General features: G+C 38.1%; 1 protein-coding gene across 1 annotated transcript in view; it reads right to left on the bottom strand.

Annotated features, from left to right (window-relative positions):
- The window catches only part of hs6st1 (heparan sulfate 6-O-sulfotransferase 1), a 263,629-nt gene that overhangs the window by 96,868 nt on the left and 140,530 nt on the right, over nt 1-26,231 (bottom strand). The gene's annotated exons all lie outside the window — the stretch shown is intronic.

Below are 26,231 nucleotides of genomic sequence, written 5' to 3'. Positions count from 1 at the left end.
AAATACTTTTAGAAACACTTAGAAACAGGAGAGAATTCTTCGAAATGCTGTCATTAAGCACTGCTGTGGGACCCAAGGAAAGATGGGAGTGAACCTGACAATCAAGAGAGGACTAAAGTATTGTTACCAAAATTCCTGAGATTTAACAAGGGATGGGAAATGAGCTCCTTGAAGTACTGTTGGCAAGATTCCCTACATAGGAAAAACTGTATGGCAGGATACAGAAAAACAAAAGGTCCCATGGAGCCATTTGTCTTTACTACTTAAGGGTGGAGGCAGAGCCAGGTAAACATCACTTTCTGGAAAAATGAATACTCAGGATTTATATTGCCATTTCCCCAAGCATTTGAATGGCTTTTGAACACCTAAATGCAATCTCTTATGAGAAAATGAATGCTGCGATCTCCAGCTCCAAAGTCAAAATCTTTTCTCTGAATAGCAAAGACGTTTTAAAAATACAAACAGCCCCCCACATTGGAAGATTGAACTTTTATGGATTTTATGAGTTTGCTCTCTCTTGGAATGTCTATGTTGTCCAGGTCAACGCTACAGTCAGCTTCTGCTAGACGAATTAGAGATTCTTAGACAGAACACTTCTCTAGGAATGTCTAGGTCAGTGGTTCTCAACCTGTGGGTCCTCAGGTGTTTTGGCCTACAACTTCCAGAAATCTCAGTCAGTTTACACGCTGTTAGGATTTCTGGGAGTTGGAAGGCCAAAACATCTGGGGACCCACAGGTTGAGAACCATGGGTCTGGGTTTTCTGGTGCAATTTTATGGTCAACTTCTTCTGGAAGAGTTGCCTTGGAGAACCTTAGAGATCCCTAAATAGATGTTTTATAGTGTTTAAAAATGTGGGTTTTAAAATTTCTTTTCTCCACACTTTCCTTGTGTTTCTGTGCCCCTAACCCTACAAAGTGGGTGTCCTACCGTATAATTAAATGTTATACCATAAGAAATCAAGCAGAAAGCATGCTACACTTTTAAAATTAGGGTTTTCAGAATACTTTAATAGGAAATGACACTTACAGGTTCCAATAAACTTGTTTGTTCATCCGTGCTTCTTTCTCAAGTGTATAATTTTAAAGCATAGCTGAAAGTAAGTTTAATTTAAAGAAACACACACCAATGGAGCTTACTCTTCCTGAACATAATATAAAGCTTTCCTTTGGGAGCTCCACCTGACCATTAATCAGAATGTTGAACCGTTTATTCAAACTCCAAATCTGAAAGCAACTAGTTACTTTTCATAATAAGGGTTTAATAAAACCATATTTTTAAGGGAATGAGTTACTTTAATGGTGTAACAAATGTTCCTTTAAAATAATTCCTATATAATTTTTTTACAAGTTTTCCTTTAAAAATAAGGGAAAAATCAGTAGCAGTGCATTGAAAATGCAACAAATCACATGCTTTAATAATTGCAAAGAGTAACTAACATTAATGGGACAAATTAAGCAAGTAACTTTGCAAGCTCTGGCTCAGATCATACAGTACTTCTAAACAACCTACAAAACATGGTTTGTTGCTTATGTGCCCACGATTTTGCTTTTATTCTTATCTGTCTGATGTAACAGCTTTTGGGTGCAGAGTTTCCCATATCTATAGTCTGTCAAATCAAACACTGTGCCAAACCATTATGCCAAAAGGTTATTTTGTTTCATCATGGTTTATAGAGAACCATGGTTTTTCAAGATGGATATCAGAAGACATTATTAATCTGTTGAAACCATGTTTTGGTGTGATGTTTACAAATAAGTAGCAAATTCAACACATTGAATTCTTAACATTATCATGTTTCAAAATTCAGACCCCATTAATCAGGGTCTGAAATGTAATGCAACACAACTTAATTTTTCAATTCAGAATAATTCAAAAGCAGAATTTTCATATCCCCAAATTAAATTATGAAGTGTATGAATATAATTACACTTTTCCAGACTTTATTCAAGTTTTAAAAGCCACAAGTTAATTGTCATATCATTACATAAGGAAACAAAGCTTTTCAGAAGTTTAAATCAGCATTTTAGGTTTTTGCCCAGCAAGAGACCAGTACCTGTTTCCTGTTAGCTAATTGATCATTAGTGAACCCAACTGTGGTGTTCAGAAAAGGAGAACAAAGTGGCTCCTTAGTGTGTAACAGAACTAGGTAAAAATGAGAAAGAAACTGTGTAAATATTTCTTTCCAATCTATCAAATGCCTTTTAAAAATTATAATATGTTTAAAACCTGAAGTTCTCTTTTCATTTATTTATTCATGAGTTGTAATTCTTAACCTGACAATTTCTTCCTTATTAACTTTTGATATAAAGACCAGTGTATGTACAATTGTGCTCCTTTAGAACACTGTGGCTATCGCATATCATGCAGCCCTTCCAATTGTTTTTGTGGCCCTCAAAATCCCCAGACCAACCTTTTTCTTAGCCAAAAAAGAGGCTGAATTGCTGCACTTAGAAGCCCCTAGTGAACAAAATCCTCCTTATACTACTAAACACATAAACACCATTTTTGATACTGGAAATGTACTTCCTTCCTACCATGTTGGGTTTTTCATTTTATTTTTCAGCACTCCAACCAGCCCCAGATCTGTTTTAAAGCACCTTTTCCTAGTCTGTTGCTTTCCTGATACCTCTGATTACAACAATTACCTTTCCATTGACCATTCTGGCTGCAGAAGATGGGAGCTGGCTATCCAGAATATATGGAGGCACCTAGTTACCGGTGGCAACTATAGAAATTATTGTAGGCTTATAGTATCTTATGGTAGGTGAGGCAGACATAGTGGAATGAATCAGCTTCTTGTGTCTGATTTAATGAAGATCATCTCAATATATTTGAAATGTAGCAATGGAAGTATCAAGATGAGCAAGCAAATGTAGGGATGCATTTCAAAAGAGACAGGATTAGGTACTCCTTTCTTATGATACCCTTCAGTATGAAGAGGTCATCTAGAATCATCTTGATCTTTGGCAGAAATCCTGTGACTTCCCCAACGTCACTCTCTGGTTTTTTATAATTGAGTGGGAATTCAAACCATTGTTGGACTCTGATCAACAATGAAACCACCATGTCATATTGGCTCTCTCTCTCAATCTCTTTCTTTTATTCATACATGCGAGTATGGAGAATACCAAACCACAGACCACTTACTACAATGCACCCTGAGCCCTGCCACGTACACAATGGAGGACCTTCTCACAGCGAGACCAGAGACACTCCAAGTGCCCAGCTTCTGGTCAAAGGAAATCTAGTATAATACCAAGTTTTTTACTTTGAGTTTTTAAATACGGTACATTATAACTGTACCCTCAATTCACTTCTGACACGATAAATAAATACATCTCATTCATATTTAAATATGAATATATTACACTCAATAAATATAGAATCCAATTCAAAATTTGAAAACATGATGACATAAAATTTAACATCACCAACATACACCTTCTCATTTATGTTTAGCTTTTTTGTTCCCAAGACCTCAATGCTATAAAGGTTTACCTGCCAGTAAATCCTAGTGAACTTAGTGGGACCTCCCTCTTGTTTAGACATGAATGAGATTGTAACATTGACGCTACAGGGCAGTCCCACCATCTTTTGTGAAGTGAGAGGACATTAAAAGCATGGTTGTTTCTGACAAGGGAATCTGCATAAACAAAACATGCTGCCACGCCTAATAATTATGCACAGAGTTTGAGCCAGATATAAAAATGGATTATAAGGGAGAAGAGTTTTTAATTTAGACATTTTAATTAACAACAAGAGAAAAAAGCACCAAACATTCTGTCAGGTGTTTTGAACGGATATGAGAAATTAGTTTTTGAGTGTGGCAACAAGACTAACTTGGGCATGAGAAAAGTACTGTAGTTGAAATGTGCATAATTACCATCCGTTCCGCCACTGGGCACATACAATGAATGTAAAGGAGTGAATGACAGCTGACTGGGATTAACAGAGAGACAACAGAAAAGCCAACTGGTCCATGTCCCTCCCCTTCCATAACCAGCAGCCACTAAGTATATGAAGAGGAATGTGTTTTGCAAGCCTCAGACCATCTTCACAGTGGATTTAATACCTGACAATCAAATAGGAAAAGCTCAAGATTGACAGGCTGAGGTATGGCTCACACAAAAAAAGGGGGAGCGGAGAAAAAAGTTTTTCTAGTCCCAGCTCCTATAACAAGTTAATTGAATAGGGAGATTTTTGGCATTCCTTCCTTTTACTTTGCCCTTGGGAGAAAAACTGCTTTAAGGCTTTAGATAAATGCAGCACGATCAATACCCTTCAAGGTACAAAATGTATATATAATGAGAAGATCTCTCTAATTAACTCTCTCACACTCAAAGTTGAACAGTGAGGGTGGGAGAAGTCATTAAAAAAACATGGTTGAGTAAAGAAATGAAAACTGTTTAGATCACCGGGAATAAACACTTGCAGAAGAACAAAAATAACTAGTGGGAAGAACAGAGATATAATTATTAGACCTATTCCCAAAGGAAAGGCAGAAGACAAATTTCCGTCCTGTAACAACTAATCCTGGACTTATTTTAAACTAGCAAAAGTATCTGGCTTCGTGCAAATTAGAATAGGCCATAACCTGAAACACTAATGTTTTAATGGAAAGTTAAAGCACTGCCAGGATGGACACAGTGTGCCTTGGTCATATGAATAAGACATAACCGCTTGAACATCTCTATTGGAGCATCCCTTACCCCCCTCAAGAGCTTCTCTTTGCATGTGGGAAGCCATCCTACAGAAAGGAAAAAGGGTATCCACTCCCAAGGGTATTCCTCATGCTAAGTTGTTGAGGAGCTTGTATGGTATCAAGTTGTTTCCGATGGTGATCCTAAAGCAACGCTATCCCAGGTTCTTGGCACAAATCAAAAGTAGTAGTAGTAGTTTGGAACGTCTGTAACCTGGTGGCTGAGGATAGTTCCGCAGGATTAAAGCACAGGGACACATTAAAATTCAGTAAAAGCCACAGATATTTGTAGTTTGTAAGGCTGAACACAGAAGCTTTTAATAAGCATGATTACTGAAATGGCGCTTTCAGAAACAAGTCCTGGTAAGAAGACTCACTATTTCTTCTTTGGAGCATTATGGTGCACGGTGCCTTTAGGTATTTCAAGAAATGCAGACTTCAGTTTAACGGGTACACATGTAAAGCTGTTCTATGAGCAAAACTACTTATTCCTTCTTTAATTCTGTAAGTATAATCCCACTTAATGCGTTTCCTGATGTCATTCAGTGAGCATTCCCCTTCAAACGTGAGCAGCAAATGCTATTAAGGGAAGACCTGGACTTATAAATTGTAATGATATCAGAATACAAAATACGTCAAACTAGGTGGTATGGAAAGAGGTACACTTAATATGGACGATGGTTTTAGGCTATCACTCTTGTCTTTTTGATTGGAATAGAAAAGAAACCTGAATTTATCTCTTTGGTATACATTTTTCTAAATCATGATCTGTAAGCTCATTATTGAAACCAAGCATTCTCTGCCATTGGAGAAAGTACAACAATCAGATTTCTTACATTTTTAAATGAGGAAAATAGGAAATATAAGGAAATGTGCACATCTGAAATAGCGCGCGCGCACACACACACACACACACACACACACACAGAGAAATACTACAAGTCAATTGTAAAATATGTGTATTAATAAAATGCATTAAAATGTACAAACTAGAAAAAAGTGAATGCTAAAGACCAGATGTGGATTTTGTACAGAAAGGAGAATAAAGGAAGAGAAAAATCTCACAGCTGGATAAGGAACTCAGACAGGACAAAAATAGTATCAGGATTCTGGAAATTGCAATAAAAACAGTTCTCTTTTTATACAATGTATGGCTTGACATTTGTTATGTAATAAAAACGAGAGGACTAAACTCAACAAACTATGTAAAACTAGAGTTCCATACTGAAATCCATCTTAGAAATCCAGGGAACTGCAGCCCTTACTGGAGTACTCATATCTCAATAATTTTTTCAGTGGGTGATGGTATGAAATTAAATGTCAGAATGATATTATTCTTCAGACAACTCTGGGGTTTTAGGATTGTGTGGCTTTATTGATTCCAACACTGAAACCTTCCTCTACATGGGAAAAGCAAACTTGCAAAGAAAAATGTAACTGCACAAAATTAAAAACAATCCTAATGGTAAAACAGAAGGAAGCAGCAGATCGAGGAAGATCATAGCTCATGTGAGACAGGTTCTAGAAGTAGAGAGCTACACATGCAAGGAAATCCCACTGATTCAATAAACTACTCCAGTGAAAACTCACAATAACTTAAGCCATTAACTTTTATTAGTATAGACTATTTATGTCTGAATAATCATAGAATCTTAGGAACTGGAGAAGACCACAAGGGCCATTTAGTCCAACCTTCTGCCATGTAGGAATACACAAAACTCAATCTTTTCTTCTCCATGTTAAATATCCCAACCTTCTTAAATCATTCCACATAAGGCTTGATTAGTAATTACTTCATTCCTGTGTGTGTTCAGACTGACTGTTTCATTATATGGTCTTGAACCTTTTCTAGTATTGATACCAAGCTGACTGATCAGCTGCTTAGGTCCTTTTTTTTACACTTTGTGAAGATGAAGACAACATTTCCCTTCTTACAGTTTGCTTGGGGTCTCTTTTGCCTTCCAAGAATTCTCCAAGATGATTGACAATGGCTCTGGGTTACACCTGCACGTTCCTACCCTTGAAGGCAGATCACCTGGCTCTGGAGACTTCTATTCATTTAGCAAAGATAGGTCATCTTTTATTATCTCTTTACCTGGGGAGCCCCCGATGCCACAGTGGGTTAAACCCTTGTGCCGGTAGGACTGATGACTTGAAGGTTGCGTTGCTGACCGGAAGATTGCCAGTTCGAATCCAACCCGGGGAGAGCCGAATAAGCTCCCGTCTGTCAGCTCCAGCTCCATGCGGGGACATGAGAGAAGCCTCCCATAATGATTGTAAAAACATCAAAAAACAAACAAACATCCGGCCGTCCCCTGGCAACATCCTTGCAGATGGCCAGTTTTTTCACACCAGAAGCGACTTGCAGTTTCTCAAGTCGCTCCTGACACGAAAAAAAAATCTCTTTACTTATTCTGGGCTGTTATTCTATTTTCACCAGTTAGAGCACTGTTCTTTTGAGAGAAGACTGAGACAAAAAAGAGACGAAATAGTTCAGACATCTCTTAGCTTTTTGCAACCTTTTCTACGAAGAGGTCCTATCATTTCCTTATTTTGCTCTTGCTTCAAAAAACAGCCCAAAACAACCCTTTTATTTTTTTTACTCTAGCTAGCCTGCACTCATTCTGAGCTTTAGCTTTTCTAACTTCCCCTCTATAAGTACTGGCTATTCATCTATATTCCTCTTTGATAGTTTCCCCTTTTTCCATTTCTCTTTTTCCATTTCATCTGAAACTTCTTTGTACATCCTTAGTTCCTTTCGATACCTCCCCTTTTACTTCCTCCTTGGAATTGTTTGCAACTGTGCTTTCAGTATCTCACTTATTAGAAACCTCTATGCACTATGAACTCCTTTTCTTTCATATGCTGTTAAAAACAGTTTCCTGTTAAACTGAAGTGAAGAAATTGATAGTTAATTTTTGGATTAAACAATCTCCCAAAACAATATCTTAATTTATAATTGTAGTTTGTATGTAACAGGCAACAACGGCATAACAAATTCCTGCAGTACTGAATTATAGTACTTACGTATATATGTTCATGAGAGAGTTAGAAGTGAAAATGTTGTTTTTAGTCTAATATACCACAGTAAACAGGGTACAGTGTTCATCCAGGCACATGTGATTCCACTACAAATAACAAAAAGTCAATAGCTCCTTGTCAGTACATTTCAATTTGTTTTAACTCTGTTTAGTTACTCATTACACTAAACATGTTTTTTTAAAAAAACAAAGGGAAATATATTCAGATAATAATTATTCCATGATATGCTGCTAGTAAGAAGGAACCCTCAGTACTGGAATGTAGTTAAGTAGCAATTTTTTTTAAGTTAAAAAAATCTCCACAGAAACCAGTAACACAAATTCCCTTAAAGAAAAGCAGACAACTCTGGCTCCTAAGAGAAACTGCAAACTTCATAATAAAATGCAGTCACGATTTTCTGCAAATCTCAACAGCCTCCTAGGTCTCATAGATTTGAGTAAGTAATAACTTTACACATGCCAAAAGTGACCTTTCAGTGTCTGCTCTACCCTGGTGTAACATTTGCACTTAACTTTTCAGCACCTCAAGAAATCAATAAATTTTCAATAACCTTGGGATTCACTGTTCCCTGTCTTCTTGAGATCTTTTACTTTGTCTTCACATATTTTTATTCTTCGTCCCCGCCAGCTGTCCTTCTTTCCTGCTTGTATGTTACATCAATTGCTATACAGGTTGAGCTTCTCCTATCCAGAAAGCCAAAATCCTACAAAACTTTATATTTTATTTTGTTGCCAGCAACCACTGTCATCTTTGGGGAACGGGGGCTAGTTACACATCCAGCACTGTTGAGCCCATGGCAGCTGGATCTGCATGGACTTTTCTCTCCCTTCCAATTGTCAACTGTTTTGCTCAAGGGTTGGAAAGTGTGCTGACAGTCAGAGAAATGTCTGGAATATCTGCTTTTTACAGGGGTCTTGTGTGAGCAGTGTTGTAGGAACTGGAGTCCTCCTGACTTTTCCTTTTCATTGTAAAAGTCTGGACAGTAGCAGAGAATGGGCTTCTTGATGAACATTATATCAGGGACTGGATGTGTGGCTTTCTCCCCATCCCTCATTCACTGTGTATATGTAAATTCAGGTACTCCAAAAACCAAACAAATCCAAACAAAACCGATCTGGAATCCAAACGATTGTGGTCCCAAGCATTTTGGATAAGAGATACTCTACCTGTGTATTGCCTTCCTTGTTATTTAATGTGCAAGGGAAAACTCATAGGTTCACATTAATGTGGTACTCAATGGAAAGGCAAAGTCTTACACAAAATTTGATATTTAAATTAATCTTGATTTATGGCCTGCCATAAAAATATTCATTTCATGCTACATGGAATGAAGGAGAAGGCAGTGAGCAGCAGATGTCACCATTTGCTTAAACTAATGAGCAAGTCTGACCACTAGGTTTTTATAAGGAAACCAAAGCATCACTAACCAACTCTGGTTTACAGTTGTCAAGATGGTAACACTCTCTATCATTATTTCCTTAGGACACACCTGGATCCATAGGCTCAGTTCTTGTTAGACTCCTGAAGTCCTCAGTTGAGGAAAGAGCTGGAGAAACTGAGGCAGAATCCGATTTCATCCCACTAGATATTAATCTGGCCTCCAGGTGATCTCATACCTTCCTCATAGTATCATTCTATGGCTGTTCAACACATTCTGAATAGGGTTTTCCCCATTCTCACAGGTCAAAATGCTTCTCCTAAGGGTCACAAGTACCCTGAAGGCATAAGATCCTGTCTATACAGGATTGGTCTGAACAGGTTAGTATTTGGAAGGAGTACCTAGTATTTCATGCTGCTATAGGCCATACTCAAAGTGATGGTCCCTGGACTAGTAATAGTGATAATTCCTGAACCACTATTGGGATTCTTTGGTTAGTCTTCAGGAAAGAAAAGGCTAAAGGCACAGTATCTGGCATACTCAGAAAACATAACTGCCAATTGCCCACATCGGATAGTCTGAGGAATGCTGCTGTTGTATATTTTTGAGAGAGGGAAGGCAAACTACTTTTGAGTATTTCTCTGTCTATGAAAATCCTATGAAATTCATGGGGCTGACAGGTTGAGTGCAATAAGAGCTTTAAACTAAAATATGCTAGTATTTTGGTCCCATACTTTTGACTTTGAATCTGCTCACCTGGAAGGAAAACCCTGTAAACTTTTCTAAAACTGAATTCAGTCCTGTGCTAAAATAAGTCTCTGCACCCTTTATTTAGGACAATCTGTGAAGCAAAGGTTTTAAAAGGCCTCATTTTAAGTAAAGATGGAAATTCAACAGTATACTTCTCCTGGAATCTGCTTCTCCTTCCAACAGAATGAGGAGAGTCAAATTTCCCCCTAGGCACTTTCTAGCTCTGGGGGCTAGAATAAAGTTTAAAATAGTTTTTCAACCTCACAGAAGGCTGCAGGGGAAAAGAATGACCTGATCTTTTTGGAATATACAGCAGAAATAATAATTTGGATACTGGCCATATTTATTATGACTTAACAAAAGGGCTTCTTAAAATGCAATTCCCAAGAATGGTCTCCTTACGGTTGTTCCTCCATTCCCAATGGGTTTTTTCTTTCTTAGTTACACTGAAAAGACGTAAGATTTTGAGTAGAACTTGATTTCCATCCCCAGCCCTGCTCAACTGGAGGGGAAAGACATTGAATCAGAGCTAAAGTATCACAGAAAGAGCTATGTGGAAATGCACACTGACTGATAAATAGATCAGTAGCTTCTTTTCTAATTTTATCTACATAAAGTACAAAGAGATATTTGACTGTGCAAAAAAAAAGAAAAGAAAAGAAAAAGAATATTAGACAAAGAAAACGAAGATGAAAAAGGTCAAGGATCATAGGGGGAAAATGAAAGGGAAGACTGCACTGCCACAGGCAAAAATGATGGGCCCACACACATCAGTGTGTTTCTTCAACCATATCAACGAAAAGATAATCTTTGAAAAAGAGACCACTGGTAGTGCTGTCAAATTCCACCTCAGCTGATTTTTTTTAAAGGCTTGCATTTTTAGTTAAGCAGACTTTTCCCTCTCTTTATTTTAAAGTCAACAATTCATTTTAATATTTGCTGCCTGCAATACTATATGAAGTATTGTTAAGAGCTACCAAAGCAATTTCCCATCACGTCATAAATCTTTCTTGGCAGGGAATAGATCTCAGCACCTTCCAAGTGATATTTATTTCCCTAACCATTTCGCCCCAGAAGGCATGCCAACGTTCATGAGAGTGCAACCCAGGTAGTAAAATTCAACAAGGTGAATCATGGTCTGGCACATATTACATCTGGGCCTATTGTTGTTTTGTCTGTGGAGCATATCTGTGCAAATCAGAACTGGTATTAGTTACAAAACACTAACTAGTTTTGCTGGGCAGTTGTTTCAGTTAGGATGCTTGCTAGTTCTAATATAAGCTTAAACTTAAACTATGTTGTATAGTTTAATAGCATGGTCATACTCCTTCTGGAAGAGAAGTTCTTTACTATAGAGTAGGGGTGGTATGCTCTATACCATGCTCCATTTGCCATACTGAGATAGAGAAATTACAAGAATTTATAGTGTTTTTGCTATATAAAAACAGACCACTTTAGTGGATTGTTGCTAGAATCCCACCGAAGTAGAAAGTGATTAAGGGGCTACCCACTTTAATATAGTAGACTAGTGCTAAATCTGTGAAATTCCACATACTTGCTTCCAGAGAATACTGGGATTTGTAGTTCTGTGGGGTTGTTGAGAAATTCTGGAATTCACCCCAGAATTTGCTAAGGGAAAACCATAAGATTTAATGCTGTTTATATTTGCAGCAGGGGAACATTCCATCTTCCACATAGTCTGATCCAGGTCATGATCCAGAAGAAGTTAAGCATGTTATGTTGCTATTGAATGGAGCAAGGCACTTAAGCATGTCTTTAAACATGCTTTAGTGTAATGGAACACCAACGTACTAATGTTTTTCAGGGCTATGCTCTTATTTTAACTGAAGAGTATTATCCTTGAACAGAGAAGTATGTCTGAAACTGGCCCCACTGTTTTGAGGGTTAGGATATTCCCCTTCTCAGTCTATGAGACTGGCTTGGCACCCATAGGTATTATTTCCTTTTCCAGACAGCATATTCCTCTGGAGGTCACTTTGGGATAACCATATTTCTTTTTATGCCAACTGTTCTCAGTTGCTATTGATTTTGTTTTCATCTTTAGGTGAGAAGTGTATTGTGCTGGTCAGAGACTAAAGGAACATTTGGAATCCCAGGCAGACAGATTTTAGCACTGCCGATCTTTAAACTCTTCTGGAAGAAACAGAATTTGATTTGGGGCAACCTCATTGTAAATTCGCTATACATTTGTTATTGAAGAGGATTAACAGGAACAAAAGGTTGGAATATGTCATGTGAAAAGAAAGGCTTTAGTGTCACTAGTCCATTTGTAGACTACGATTCCATAGACATAAGGAATAATTTAAAGCAGATTAGACATGGGTTTCCTTTTCTTGCCAATATGCTGCCAAAGGTTTATTGATTGCAATGTGTGTTTTCTGGACAGGTTGCGCAGGCCAGGGACAGTCAGATTTTCAGTGGTTCTTATTTTGGCTGGAAAAGACCAACTCAATGTTTTTTGTTTCTATTCCCTTTCTATTGTTTCCCTAGATCTGTGCACTAAAGGAAAACATACTTCTATTTTGAGCTATTGTCTGTAAATACATTTTCTTTCTAGGTTAGAGTTGGGTAACTTGTGGGCATCAGATTTTTCGAACCTTCAGATTCCATCATCCCAAGCAAACAAAGTGGTTGGAGCTAACGGGAATTGGGGTCCCTCAATAACTACAGGGCCAAGGTTCCCCAGCCTTGTTCTGGGTTTTTTTATCAATGGCATTCACTCTAGCAATCTTGATCCACTATTGTGTGAATGGTTCAGCTGGCACAGAAATGATATTCCTTAAAGCCTGGAATAAAATAGTTTAGATTTTCCTTGGCAGAAAAAGGGATAATGGATTTACTGAAAAGTGTGCTTTATGAATCAAGAGAGAACCACAATGTTTGTGGTTAGAAAACTATGTGTTGAACATTATCACAGAACTCTGCAAGGTCAGGGAAAATTTATCATACCCTGAATGAAACCTTATTCTTGGGTCCTGTGGCAGGAGAAAGGTGGAGTATAAATTGGACGAACAAACAGACAAATAGATAAATATTATGTACTATGAACTGTTCATAGATACCTTTTTTATGTCTTCCTTTCTTTCTTTTGAAAATCCAAACAGAAACAAAACAAAATCAATACATTTTGTTGAGAGCTTTATTAGAAAGGGATGCAGTAGGGTGGAAACAAATAAGAGAGATGGATAAAGAAAGAAACGTAAGTTTTGCCACTGTAAAATGAAAAATATGGGAAGAGTTAGCAAGTACAAAGCAATTTCATCACATGTACAACTCATGTGGCTGTGGGAACATATTTATACATGATATACTGAAATTAGGTCACACATTTGTTGCAGTTGGCTACCACATCAACTGTCATGGTTATTTCCTATGGAATTATGGGATCTGTAATTTGGGGAGGGACTTATGCTTCTCTAATATAGTTCAAGAAAGGGATGGAGAATTCTATGTTCTTTACTAAACTACGAATAGCAGAGGGAACCAGGACAGTTAAAGTGGCATCAAACTGCTATAAATACACTGTATAGATACATTCCCAGTCTTCATCTTTCATTGATCATCAGTGCAGCTGCAGACGTAAAATCCTTTTATATGCCTGCTTGTTTAAATATTGAAAACAATTCAAAATATTTTATTTTAACATTCCAATCCAAGTTTCCACTGCTGAAATCTGGGAGAAATCAATTCTATTTAAATCTCACTGAAATCAGTGGCACTAAGGCTGAAATTCCAAACTCACTTATAAACCCATATCTTACTTCTGAATAGATTTGTATAGATTTATGTTCCATTTGAATCAGTGCAATGCACTGTACAAGAGTCTGCCTCTGGAAGGTTTGGAAACTGCTGTTGGTCCAGAAGATGAAGACGAAGCTGTTGACTGACTCTGGTTATAGAGAACAAACAGCCCGTCTCTAACAACAGCCTCACTGGCTACCAGTTCATTTCTGGGCACAAATCAAGAATTATTATGTATAAAGCCATGGGGTGCAGACCCAAAATTAATAAGAACATCAGCCTTGTCTTACTCAACTGCTGAGTATGCCTGCCCTGTTTGGCACAAGTCTGCCCATGAGAAGCAGGTGAACATAGCATTGAACGAAACATGCAGAATAATCACAGGATGTCTCAAACCTACACCTGTTGATAAACTCTACAAGCTAGCTGGTACTGCCCCCCCTGATGTGCGACGGGAAGTTGCTTCTAATTGAGGGAGAAATAAGGTTGAACATGGTGAAAGCCACCCACTGCATGGCTATCTGCCTCCTTCCAGTAAACTGAAATCAAGGAAAAGCTTCATGAGGATCACCACTTCTCTTGACGTTCCCCCATCAACAGTGAGGGCATCCCTTTGGGCAGCTAAGCCAGGAAATCCCAGTTGGATGGCCCCCCATGAAGGTCTTCCTCCAGGGGCAAATCAAGAATGGGCAACTTGGAAGTCCCTGAACAGACTCAGAAGTGGAGTGGGCAGGTCAAAAGACAACCTAGCAAAATGGCACCATTTAAAAGAATCCTCTACCTTGTCGAGTGTGGAGCAGATCAGTCAACTCTGGATCTGTATGCTTGTCTGCAGTTTCCTGCCTCATGTAGAGAGGAAGAATTGTTTGAGGCTGCAGACAATGTGATCGCTGTTGCCCATTTTTGGTCAAAAGATATTTAGCCACTTGTGCTCTTTCTATTTTTAACAGTTTTATACTAATTTATGCAGCGCTTTTGAAACGAAATAAAAAAATCCTGGCACTTTATCACATTAGGAAATACTCCATTCCTGAGACTGTTTGAGAATGATTGTGAATGGGTCCCATCACATGACATTTGCCCCACCCGATAGTATTCCGTCAGAATCCGTCTGCAGAGCGTCGCAGAAACTGATTATTTGCAGATGGTATTTTAAGAGTGTTTTTTTTGAAATACTATGGATTCTTCCATTGCTGATGCACTGTTTTTGTGTGTGATAGTAAAATCTGTATGCATCCCATCTGCAACAATACTTTTTAAAAGGTCACAGAGTGATGTAGGGGGTGTTTTGAATGGATCGGGAGGAGCCAGACTTTTGTGGTGTGACGAGTCAAAGCACAGCATTTTCAAATAATAAGAATCGTAATAATCAGGTATGATGAGGAGAGTATGCATCCTGTCTCAATACAGTATGCATCCACTCTTAAAGAAAAATGGGATGTATACTGATATAAATGGATTGTATCCCAATGTGATAAGGTCCCTGGACTCTTCTACCATATAAACCTGCCCAAGCTTTGAATTTGCCAGAGAGGGGAGTGTGTCTGATGTAAATATGAGATGGGGCCCTCCTAGTGGCTGCTTCCTGATTATGGAGCTCTCTTTTAAAGTAAATTGGCCAATTCTGTCTCTGTTACCTCTCTACCAGAAGACAAACACTGTTATTAAATTAAGCCTTTATCCATTGACTACCCTACCTGGTTTGGCACTACAAAAGAGATTTGCTGAAACAATTTAAAAACGCCAGACTAATTATAATAAATAGGCAGTGAAATATTTAAAATAAGTCTGGCCTTTAAAAACTGTTTCACTTGACGTTTTACTAGTATACCTGGTTCAATTAGTATTTTAATGTGTATAATTTATTATGATTCCACTGAAACATCTTTAATGATGTTGTCATTTGCCTCGTTCTCACACCTTTTAGCATATAAATCAATTTAACTAATTTAATTCTCTAAGAATAAAAAGATGGACAATTGTTAATTTTAATCACATGTTTATATCTATATATTACAAAATGTGGTAGTACAATCATGATAAACTGAATGTTAATATAATAAATTTAAAAAAGGATAAAATGTATTATGCAGCATAATTTACTGCAACATTTACAATTAGTGTGTTAAATTTAGCATACCATTTATATTTCCTTGGTTGCACTAGCTTCCATGAAAACAAGACGAGAAATATAAAAGGTGACATTTTTGAGTCTTATGAGTCATAAGGAAGGACAACAGGAAGTAAGGCATGTTAAATTGTCCTATAACAAAAAATTCAAAGATAACTACTGCCTAATTTCTATCTTCATAGGCAGAATTATCTTCACTCTGTGATTAAAACATGGAAAGTGATGGGATAATTAGTATTCCTGAAGCAAGTTGTTTAGCAACAAGCCATATTGTGCATGAAGGAGATTTAGACCTTCCATTTCTCTATGATGTGACAAATTTCTTCACCTCCCAGAAGAACCATACAAAGAAAGCAATCCAAAGGAAACTACATTACCTATCAGGATATTATATAATGTACAAATTAGTAATATATATTTTCTGGCTTTACTGTGGTTTTGAATGTGCTGGTTTTATACATTTTAAAGAGTGAAAATACATGTACACTCCCTGTTTCATTTTCTGATCATCATTATAAACTCTTTTGAAATTCACACACTACCAATAGCTAGTAGGCTATCATTTTCTTAAATAAACAAAAAAATTGCCAACACATATAAGTATGTCTAGTTAAAACTATACAATACTCTAACGTCCTGTTAAGGCAGGGATGTCAAACGCATTTTCACCGAGGGCGACATCAGCCTTATGGTTGACTTCAAAGGGCAGCTTGTAATTGCAAGACTGTATGAATGCAACTATGTTGCCCTGGCATTGGTAGCCTCATGGGCCACATAAAAGGACATGGCGGGCTTTGCGTTTGACACATGTGTTTTGAAGGCACTCAAATAGGTCGATGGCAATGATGGCAACTGATTTATGGGGCTTAAAATCTCGAAAACCTCCTGGTGGTGCAGCAGGAAAAAACGCTGAGCTGCTGAACTTGCTGACCGAAAGGTCGGCAGTTCAAATCCAGGGAGCGGGGTGAGCTCCCGCTGTTAGTCCCAGCTTCTGCCAACCTAGCAGTTCAAAAACATGCAAATGTGAGTATATCAAAAGGTACCGTTCTGGCGGGAAGGTAACGGTGCTCCATGCAGTCATGTCGGCTACATGACCTTGGAGGTGTCTATGGACAATGTTGGCTCTTCGGCTTAGAACTGGAGATGAGCACCACCACCCAGAGTCGGACACGACTAGGGGAAACCTTTACTTTAAAACCTCAAAACTCCAGATTCCATCCAGTCTTGGTAGCTGAGCAACAATCAGTTCTGGTTAGTACTTGGACTGGAGACCACCAATGATTCCCAGGTGTCATAAGTTATGATTCAAAGGAAGAAACTGGCAAAACCACCTCTGAGTATCCCTTGTCTAAAAAACTCCTGTGAGATTCATGGGTTGGCAATAAACTGACAGGTGACTTGAAGAAACACACACACACATACCTTATGCACCACTTTGCTCCTTTCATTCTCAGCTTTCAACATGGAAGTCTGATGGAAAAATCCAACCATGTTCGGTTAACAAGCTTAAAATCTCCCTTTATGCCTTCCAAATCTCCCACAGGATCAGGATGTTGGTAATAGGGCTTGAATGTGCAGCCCTACTATTGTGTTTATCTCATCTGATTATTGCAAAAGAGTGACACCTCCATCTCTAACACCAAGTCCAGTGCAGTAAGAATGGATAACATTTTCTCCAAAATCCCAAAGTAGATTTGAACATCCATAATGTAATGAAAGGTCTTAGTATCGTCAAGAGGTTTCTAATTCTATTGAAGTCAAATAGGTTGACCAAGGAAATTATAAACCTGAATATTCAAACCTGAGTCAGCTTCTCTCTGAAACATAAATATTATTCTGTCATCACATATCAAACAACCATCACAGCTGGTAAAAATGTACTGACACAGTATTTCAAACAACAGTATCTTTCCATCTTCTAATACAGTGGTTTTGATGTTATGACCTTTAAACTATTTATTTCAGCCCCAAACTGAAATATACTTTTTTGAGAGAAAAACCCAAGTGAAATCAGTAGGATTGCCTATTGATTAGCCTGTTCAAATCTTATTTTCTTGGAGAAAATTAAGTAGTTTATTGCTAACTGCAGTGCTAACTTCATGTGTACTCCTTTTTCCTTTGAGGATTTCAATGTTTTTCTTTAAACGAGTAAAAAAAGAAACGAAAAAGGGAGAGGGGCTAAGAAAAAAATGTTTGGAGCTGTCTGCATTCTGCAACAAACAAGGGACCATTGGAGGCCTGAGGGGTCTGCGGGAAAGAATGACAGGATGCTTTTAATTAGGTTGAGAACTAACTTAGTAAGAATAGCCTATCTGTACTGGTACCTCTAACTGACTGCTCTGACAGAGAGTGAATCTGACGGACTGGCGGGGAGGGGGCAATTATTGTCAGTGACAACTTGATTGACAGGCTTGTCTCCTTGAGGAGAGTAGAAAAAAAAACAAAAAAAAAAACGCTGTTTTCTGGCAAGCCATGAATAGAAAAAAAATCACATTAAAGAAAGCACAATGGAAAATGGGGAATATGGTAGAAGTGGTGATGGGACCACAGTCATTTCCGGCACCCAGTCTCTGAATGGTGGCTCAGGTAGAGAAGAAGAAAGCATTTAAGCAGCAAAAGAGACTAATTTTGGGAAAGGAACAGGAACTGTAAGGCATAGGATTGGGAAAGTTTCAAGTCAGTTTCATGAACCTGTCCCGAGAAAACATTATTCTGTGCACTAGGGAAAAACTGGCTTCCTGTGTTGAAAATCAGCAAGAAATGATTTCTTACCAAAGCTGAACAAGTCAGTGGAAGAAGAGAGACAACAGAAAACAGAAGGCAGGTCAACATTCCAACATCGAGTCTACTGGGAATGTGATGCTCTTCTTACTCTTAACTTATACCATGGCAAAGCCTGACTTTCAACACATCAGAAAGTGCCACTGCCTAACAAAGAACTGGAACAGGTAAGAATCCTGTTCAGCAACAAGTTGATGATAATAATTATAATTATTTTATTTCTTATCCACCTCTCCTCATGGCTTGAGGCATGTTACAATATCACTAAAAACACATAACCATCTAAAACATTCTATATAATATGAATATTAAAACATATTCTTACAAAATATGTATTAAAATACATAAAACTAAGTGTAAACATAAAATGCAAGTTTAAAATTCATGGTAAAAACTGGCTGGGTAGGCCTACATCTTTAGATGGGTTTTAAATTCTGACAGCACATTTGGCTGTTGGAGCTCTTCCAGCAGGTTGTTCCAGAGTCTTGGGGTGGCCGATTAAAAGGTCATCTGGATGAGGGTTGCTAGTTGGTTCTGGCTGGTTGGAGCAGATGCCCTGCAGAAGATCAAAGTGTGTGGGGTGGATTGTACAGGAGAAGCCAATACTGTAGGTAATCTGGACCCAAACCATATAGGGCTATAATAATCAAAACCAATGCTTTGTACTTTGATTATTCGCTATTGTTTCCTATCACTATAAATTATATGTGGATGAATGCAATTCAGTCAATATTGTATTACTTATCATTTATATCATTTATTTATATTATATTAATAACTAATTGACATTTTCCATGTATCTGCCATGTCAGACCATTCAGTCTAAATCTGCAATCAAGAATATGTGTCAGATGTAATCATGGTAGTCATACTCAATGGACGTCATTTTCTTTCTGGAGAAAGAAGCCGCAATTGTCATCCACGTTGCACACTTATGCAGAATGCATCGTTTTCAGAATGTTTGAAAACTTTGGTTGGTTTGTTTTTCTTACTGAAAATGGTGGTTGCATCAGATTCTGAAGGACAACAGATGGACCATGGAGATGCTCCTATACTCTTACCATCAGAGCATATTAAGGTCCTATGTTTGCAAAATCTGTGTGCTTTGAGAAGAGTGGGATAGCTAAATCATTCTGTCACAGCTCATTAGTTGCTTTGAAAGCAGGAGGCAGAGCAGGTGACAAACCTGATTAGCATAGCTCTGGAATAAATGTTTCCTTTTAAAATCTGCTGCAAGGAAGGGCAGTAGTTATGCAGGACGGTTACAGCACTGCATTTGTTTAAAAGCAAATAGAATGGTGAAGAAGGGATAATTAATGGACTGAAGATTTAATCCTATTGCACATGCTACAATTTGAACCTACATGACCAAAAGAGAAGGCATTTCAAATTTGAAAGTCAAGAACGTTGGGGTCATATTGATCTAGATAATGCTTCCCATTGTCGAAATAAGCAAAAATCTCTTCCCAACGTTGAGTTGCATGGCTGTTAATCCAGCAAATATTCAGGTCTTCAGACACTAAGACCAAACCCTACCCACAGTTGGGATCCAATTATTCTTTCAAATGACATGTTGGGAAGTGGTTTTATACCATGTGGCATAATTGGTCAAACCCAGTGCGATGTTTTATGCACTCCAAAGGCTGAATGTGGTTGTGTGTGTTTTTCCTTACTGCTGGCACCATTAGCAGGGATGCTGTTCTCAATTAAACCAACCCATTGCTTCCTTGGGCTTAATTAGGAGCAGGGCTGTTCACAGTCTGGCACTAGCAGTGTTTTATTTTCAATGAATAGCCCTAACAAGCTGCGGGTGCCCATGTATTCCTTTTTTCCTCTTCCCATTCCTTGCAAGCACCCCTTCACTGTCTTCACAAAGTCTCTTGACAAAAATTTGCAGAGAGAGTGCTTTCTGACAGATGCAAGACAGCGAAAACAAAGCCACTTTTAAAAAGGTCTGTATTTCAATGCAAAGAACCCTCCGAAATTGCTGTACCATAACATGGATAATAAAAATTGAACTATAACACAGAGGAAAGTTTAATAAGCCAGGAATAGCACAAGTCAGCAGCACTGTAGGTCAGATCTACCTTGAAGAATAGCAAAGGATGTGCGTGCATTGGGGGGGGGGGGGGAGGGAGAGACAGAGAAAGAGAGCAGACAGACACTAAGATCCGCTACTTTTCTTGTTGAAGGACAGGAAAAGGATATGCCTCTAGTTTCCAAATCTTCACATAAGCGACTCTGATATCAAACGTCAAGACAAAAGCTCCTGACCGCAAATGGTTCTTACAACTCTTCACACTACTCTCCTTGTACACTGTTTTGGTGTGAAGTGGATGATAATGCAAAGAAGCTGAAAAACCAATGTGCAAGTAAACAAAACTGAAGTACTTGTAGCCATTTAAAAACCTGACCCATGGCTTCCTCTGCCTCTTTTCACTGCTGTAAACAAGTGACAGCTTATTTCACTTCCTATTTCTCTTAATCAGGTGGCAAGAGGCAGAGATCATACACAACTGGGCCATTTTGCTTGACAGCCTGTCAGATGCCTGCCTTAAGTGTCTCCTCCCTATTACAGATGTCTAGGATTCCCTGCCACATGGCCTCTAGCTCTCCTTTTGCTCTAGTTCTTGCTCCCAAAGCCTTTCGCAATGAAGTCTTCCCATGACACCCATAGCATTGAGCAGAGCTCATCGTCTTCCTCACCTCATTTTGCATGATAAACAAAGCCCACATTACTCTTACTGTCTTACTTCCTCTCGCTCCACATCAATGTCCTTTTTCTCCATATAAAACCTGCCTTCAATTACCCTATTTACTCATGTATAAGGCTAGAAATTTTAATCATAAAATAAACCCAAAAAACTTAAGCTGACCTATCCATGGGTATGTAAATACTAAGTCTTACCTCTTACCAAAAGAGGAAACATCTTCTTCTCTGAGTAGGGTGATGAAAGCAAGAGCTTCGGCTGTCATAGCAGAACCTAAAAGAAGCTCTCCTCTCACTACTATGATGCCACTTCTTATCTTTTCGAAATACTAGATGGGGAAGTGACAGAGGTGGCCAGGGATAGCTTCACCTGTGTCAGCATTGGTGCTTTCTCCTTCTTTGTGGAATGATTCTCAACTCATCCACGGGACATATAAAAATCCATAATTGTGGTCCCAAATCTGCCCTTGACTTATACATAAGGTTGAATGATGTATGAGTATATGTGGTACATATATTTTCAGGTGCTTCATTTCCTGGCCTCTGTCTGCCAGGGTCCTTATATGAAAACTGTCACTAAGCAAGGCATGGCATCTAGCCTCAATTCCAAGTAGATAACTGTACGTATATACAGTAGAGTCTCGCTTATCCAACCTTTGCTCATCCAACATTCTGTATTATCCAACGCAGCCTGCCTTTTAATAGTCAATGTTTTTGTAGTCAATGTTTTCAGTACATTGCGATATTTTGGTGCTAAATTCATAAATACAGTAATTACTACATAACGTTATTGTGTACTGAACTGCTTTTTCTGTCAATTTGTTGTAAAACATGATGTTTGTTTTGGTGCTTAATTTGTAAAATCATAGTGTAATTTGACATTTAATGGGCTTTCCCTTAATTCCTCCCTATTATCCAACATTTCCGCTTATCCAACATTCTGCCGGCCCATTTATGTTGGGTAAGTAAGACTCTATTGTATGTGTCTTCAAGTCACCTGTCAATTTATGGTGACCCCATGAATTTCACAGTATTTCCTTAGGCAAGGAATATGTAGAAGTGATTTGTCATTTTCTTCCTCTGAAATATAGCTCACCGAAAGCAACAGGTGGCTACTTACGAATTTTTGTAGGAATGCAACCTTGTGTCACCCATGAAGGACTCACGCAACTAAATGTGCTTGGAGGAAAAAATGATGCTTACCTGGAGGGAAAATGGTTCTTGACATCCCCAAGGTAATCTAATAAGTAGTCACAGCAAAGGGTATGCATGCAAGGACTTTTAAATATAGGCAAATTACTCAACAGCTATTAACCAAACTGTTACATTTATAGTTCTCTTTCACTGGATGTAATAACACACAACCCATATTGTCCTTTCCAGAGCAAATTAAGGGAAGATACTGCCTAGAGACAAGGACAACTGATGATGAAAAAAAAATGTTCAGGAATGAAAAAGGTAGAAGGAATATTTGCATTAGCTAGCTATCCTAGATGCAAAAGTGTGTCGGCTTTAAATAACTATGTTCATACAGGAGCAATTAGGTGAGATGCTAAACCTATCATGCACAGAGATATTGTTTTCATTAGGGAAGGAAAAACTGGAAGAGGGCTGTCAGACTGAAACCTTGATATTTATTTGGTGTAGGTGGGAGAAGCTTCAACTAATGCCACCTCTGCTTTAACAAGACAGGATTAATTTTCTTGATTGCAACCTAGTATTTTTGGAGACAGTCGGTAGTGAATCTTGGACTAAAGAACTAGAAAGACCTTGGAGGTTGTTATTTAATCCGAATGCCTTGCTCAATACAGGATCTGCAGTATAGGATGCAGCTACGGCTTTGCTGACATACCACTGTCTAGCCAAGATTAATTGTCTTCAGGTAAGGAAAGGCACCATTCCCCATGTGATTAGCAACCTCTAATGTTTTACTGTCTTTCAATTACAGATTTTGTTAGAAACATACCAATATTGTATGATATGCCCAAGACCACCTAGTATTTAGGCTTACTACCAATGGGTCAAACATACCTGATGGCCCAGAAATGAATATTTTTAAGCAGTAATTACCTATTCTTTCATCTGCTAGCTTGTCAACTCAGCAGTATACTTGTTTTTACATACCAAATGAAGGAGGAGTAGGAATCTTCCCTCTAATTAGCATTGCTGCCTAGGACTTGAAACACAATGCAAAAGAAACTAAATATTATTTTTAATTTGAAACAGCTAGTGTTTAAAATGTGCCTTACAACTCAGGGTTGCTTCAAATATCTTGAAAGGAAATTATTTCCAAGTAGCCAAAAATGTGAAAAGCATATTTATGTGCAATGATCAGATATATGTCTATTTTAATGGGTTCACATATTTTATTGGTCAACATGTCTACAAGAACTGCAATGTATTTCAGACAGTATCACTTCTGATATTCATATAAGAAAATTTCTAAATATTTACGAGAACCTAGTATTAATTTATTTCCTCCAGCAGCTGGATCTGATTACATCTTGAATTAGATTAGATTACATATCTTTAAAAATATGTACGGGTAACTCCAGGGAATGGCTATTTACTATGCTTATAACTAAAAGCAGCTTAATCTGATCCTACCTTTCATGGAAACTGTCTGAATGAGAGGGTAGTTCCAAGAATTATTCCATCCTTTCCCAATTGTGGTTTCCATCCATTTTGCCAAGAAAGGATGCAATGCTGAAGGGGAGGGAAAGGGGCATTCCAGAACCCCTGACAGACTTAAAGTTTTGGGATCTTGCTGGCAGGGTTTATATAACCTGCTTTTCAACTGTTCTTCCCTTCTGTAGAGGCCTCCACATTTCCCATTTTTGAGCATTTTAAAAAGAAAAACCTTGAATACTGGAAATATGGTAATGTGGCACACCTAATTTCTCTTTATTGGGGCAGGGTTACTGTGTCCTCTGTTTCCTGGTCCACTACCACTACCACTAGCTGGACTAATTCATTTCTGCCCTCTTCCAAGATTTTGGGAGATAGTGCCCTTGCAAAAACATCTGGGAGTTCCAGCCTGGTTGGAAGGGGAGCCAATAGCACATCTGTTCATCCAGACCCATAGAGGTGGCTAATTAAAATTAATAGTAATAATAATAGTTGTTGCTGTTTTGCTGAACATCACTGTATGTCTTGGAAGCAGAAGTGTAGTCCTTTGTCCTTCCTATGGCTCATAGAATTTACTCCAGAGATCATAGGGTTGCACCTTAATTATGGTACATATATTATGGACAACAAAGAATTAAAACTCATATTATATCAGTAACTACAGTGAAAGACAGAGAAAGAAATGAGTAGGGAATAGTGATAGGAATTCATGGGAATATAGATTCAGTTCTGGAAACTAGGGATATTTAATAATGCTTTTTTAAAAAATAGAAAGTTGCATCAAACTTATCACCTGTATTTTTGTTTAATTCAACACAGTAAAGAACAGAGAATTTTTGATGGAAGGAATGCTGCAGAGCGAAATAGAGAGAGAGCTCTAGAATTATGCTGTTCTTCCAGCCAAAAGCAGATGCCAGGAGATATGCTATGAGATTATAGCACAGCTGTGGCCTGTCTTTTCTACTCAGTTATGGCTAGAGACAAGATAGTTATTTCTAACATCCATGCTATATTTACCACCTCTAGTGTACTTTCAATTTGGCTTCAGAGCAAGGTTGTAACAGCCTAACTACATTAAGCATGGAACAGACAAAGCATGTTACCTCTTCTCTTGGCCACAACTGTTTTCATAAGCTGTTTCAAACATGATTATAGAGATCTGTGAGAAAGAGTATTCCAGCACATCTGAGGCATCCACTGTTCTCAAGTTTTCTGAAACATTTATTAAATCACAAGTTTGGGAAACCAAACCACAGAAAGATAGAAAAAGCTTACAGCTTTGTATTTTCAATTTTAAACAATTCTGTGTGTGAAACAGAGTGTGTGTGCACCAAATAATCAAAAAGCAAATATGTTATTATCTCAGCCACCCATGTGGATTATTCTGGAGTACATGCAGTCCCCCAGGTTGCAAATATTCAACTTACAAACAACTTATAGTTAAGAAAAGGGGTGAGAAAAAAGGAAGCAAGAGAAATCTACCCTAGGAAGGGAAAGTCACTCCTGGAAGAGTTACTACCATGTTTCCCTCAAAATAAGACCTACTCTGAAAATAAGACCTATCATGATTTTTCAGCATTTCTGAGGATGCTTGAGATATAAGACCTATTTCAAAAATAAGTCCTAGATACAGTTGATTTAAAAAGTCAATTTGGAAAAATGAGACTGCCCCTGAAAATAAGCCCTAACATATCTTTTGGAGCAAAAATTAATATAAGACCCTGTCTTATTTTGGGGAAAACAGGGAATGGGGAAAAGGTGTCTCAACAGAAGCTTTGACACCAATCCTTGTTTCCACAACAAGCCAAATTTTTCAAAATCCAATTATCATAGGGACAGAAAGTGAAATGAAATCTTCTGAACAGGGGCAATGACAGCAAAGGTGTTAACCCTTATCCAAAGCATGTGTGTGTGTGTGTGTGTGTGTGTGTGTGTGTGTGTGTGTCTATCTATTTACCTACATATCTATCTATCTATCTATCTATCTATCTATCTATCTATCTATGGAGTTGCACTTAAAAATGTACCTGTTCTAATTTACATACAGATTCAACTTAAGAAGAAACCTTCAGAACCTATTTTGTTCATAACTTGGGGATTGCCTGCATTTTGAATTTCAGGTTTCTGGATAAGGGATGATAAGTCTGCATCACTGCCCATAGTTGTCTTTCAGGGCTATGTTTCTGGGATGAAACTTGGAGGCACTGTTTTACAGAACTTGATGCTAGAGGACCCATTTGACCCACTGGTCTATAAGGTCACCAAGGGCTCAATTATGGCCACCATACTATCTAGAACATATATGAAACCTCAAAAAGAGAGAGTGTCTCAAATTTGGGAGTCTTGTGC

Source organism: Anolis carolinensis, chromosome 3 (genome assembly GCF_035594765.1).
Source record: "Anolis carolinensis isolate JA03-04 chromosome 3, rAnoCar3.1.pri, whole genome shotgun sequence".
NCBI lineage: Eukaryota > Metazoa > Chordata > Lepidosauria > Squamata > Dactyloidae > Anolis > Anolis carolinensis.
Note: the sequence above shows the minus strand (reverse complement) of the source record. Positions and strands in the feature narration are given on the sequence as shown.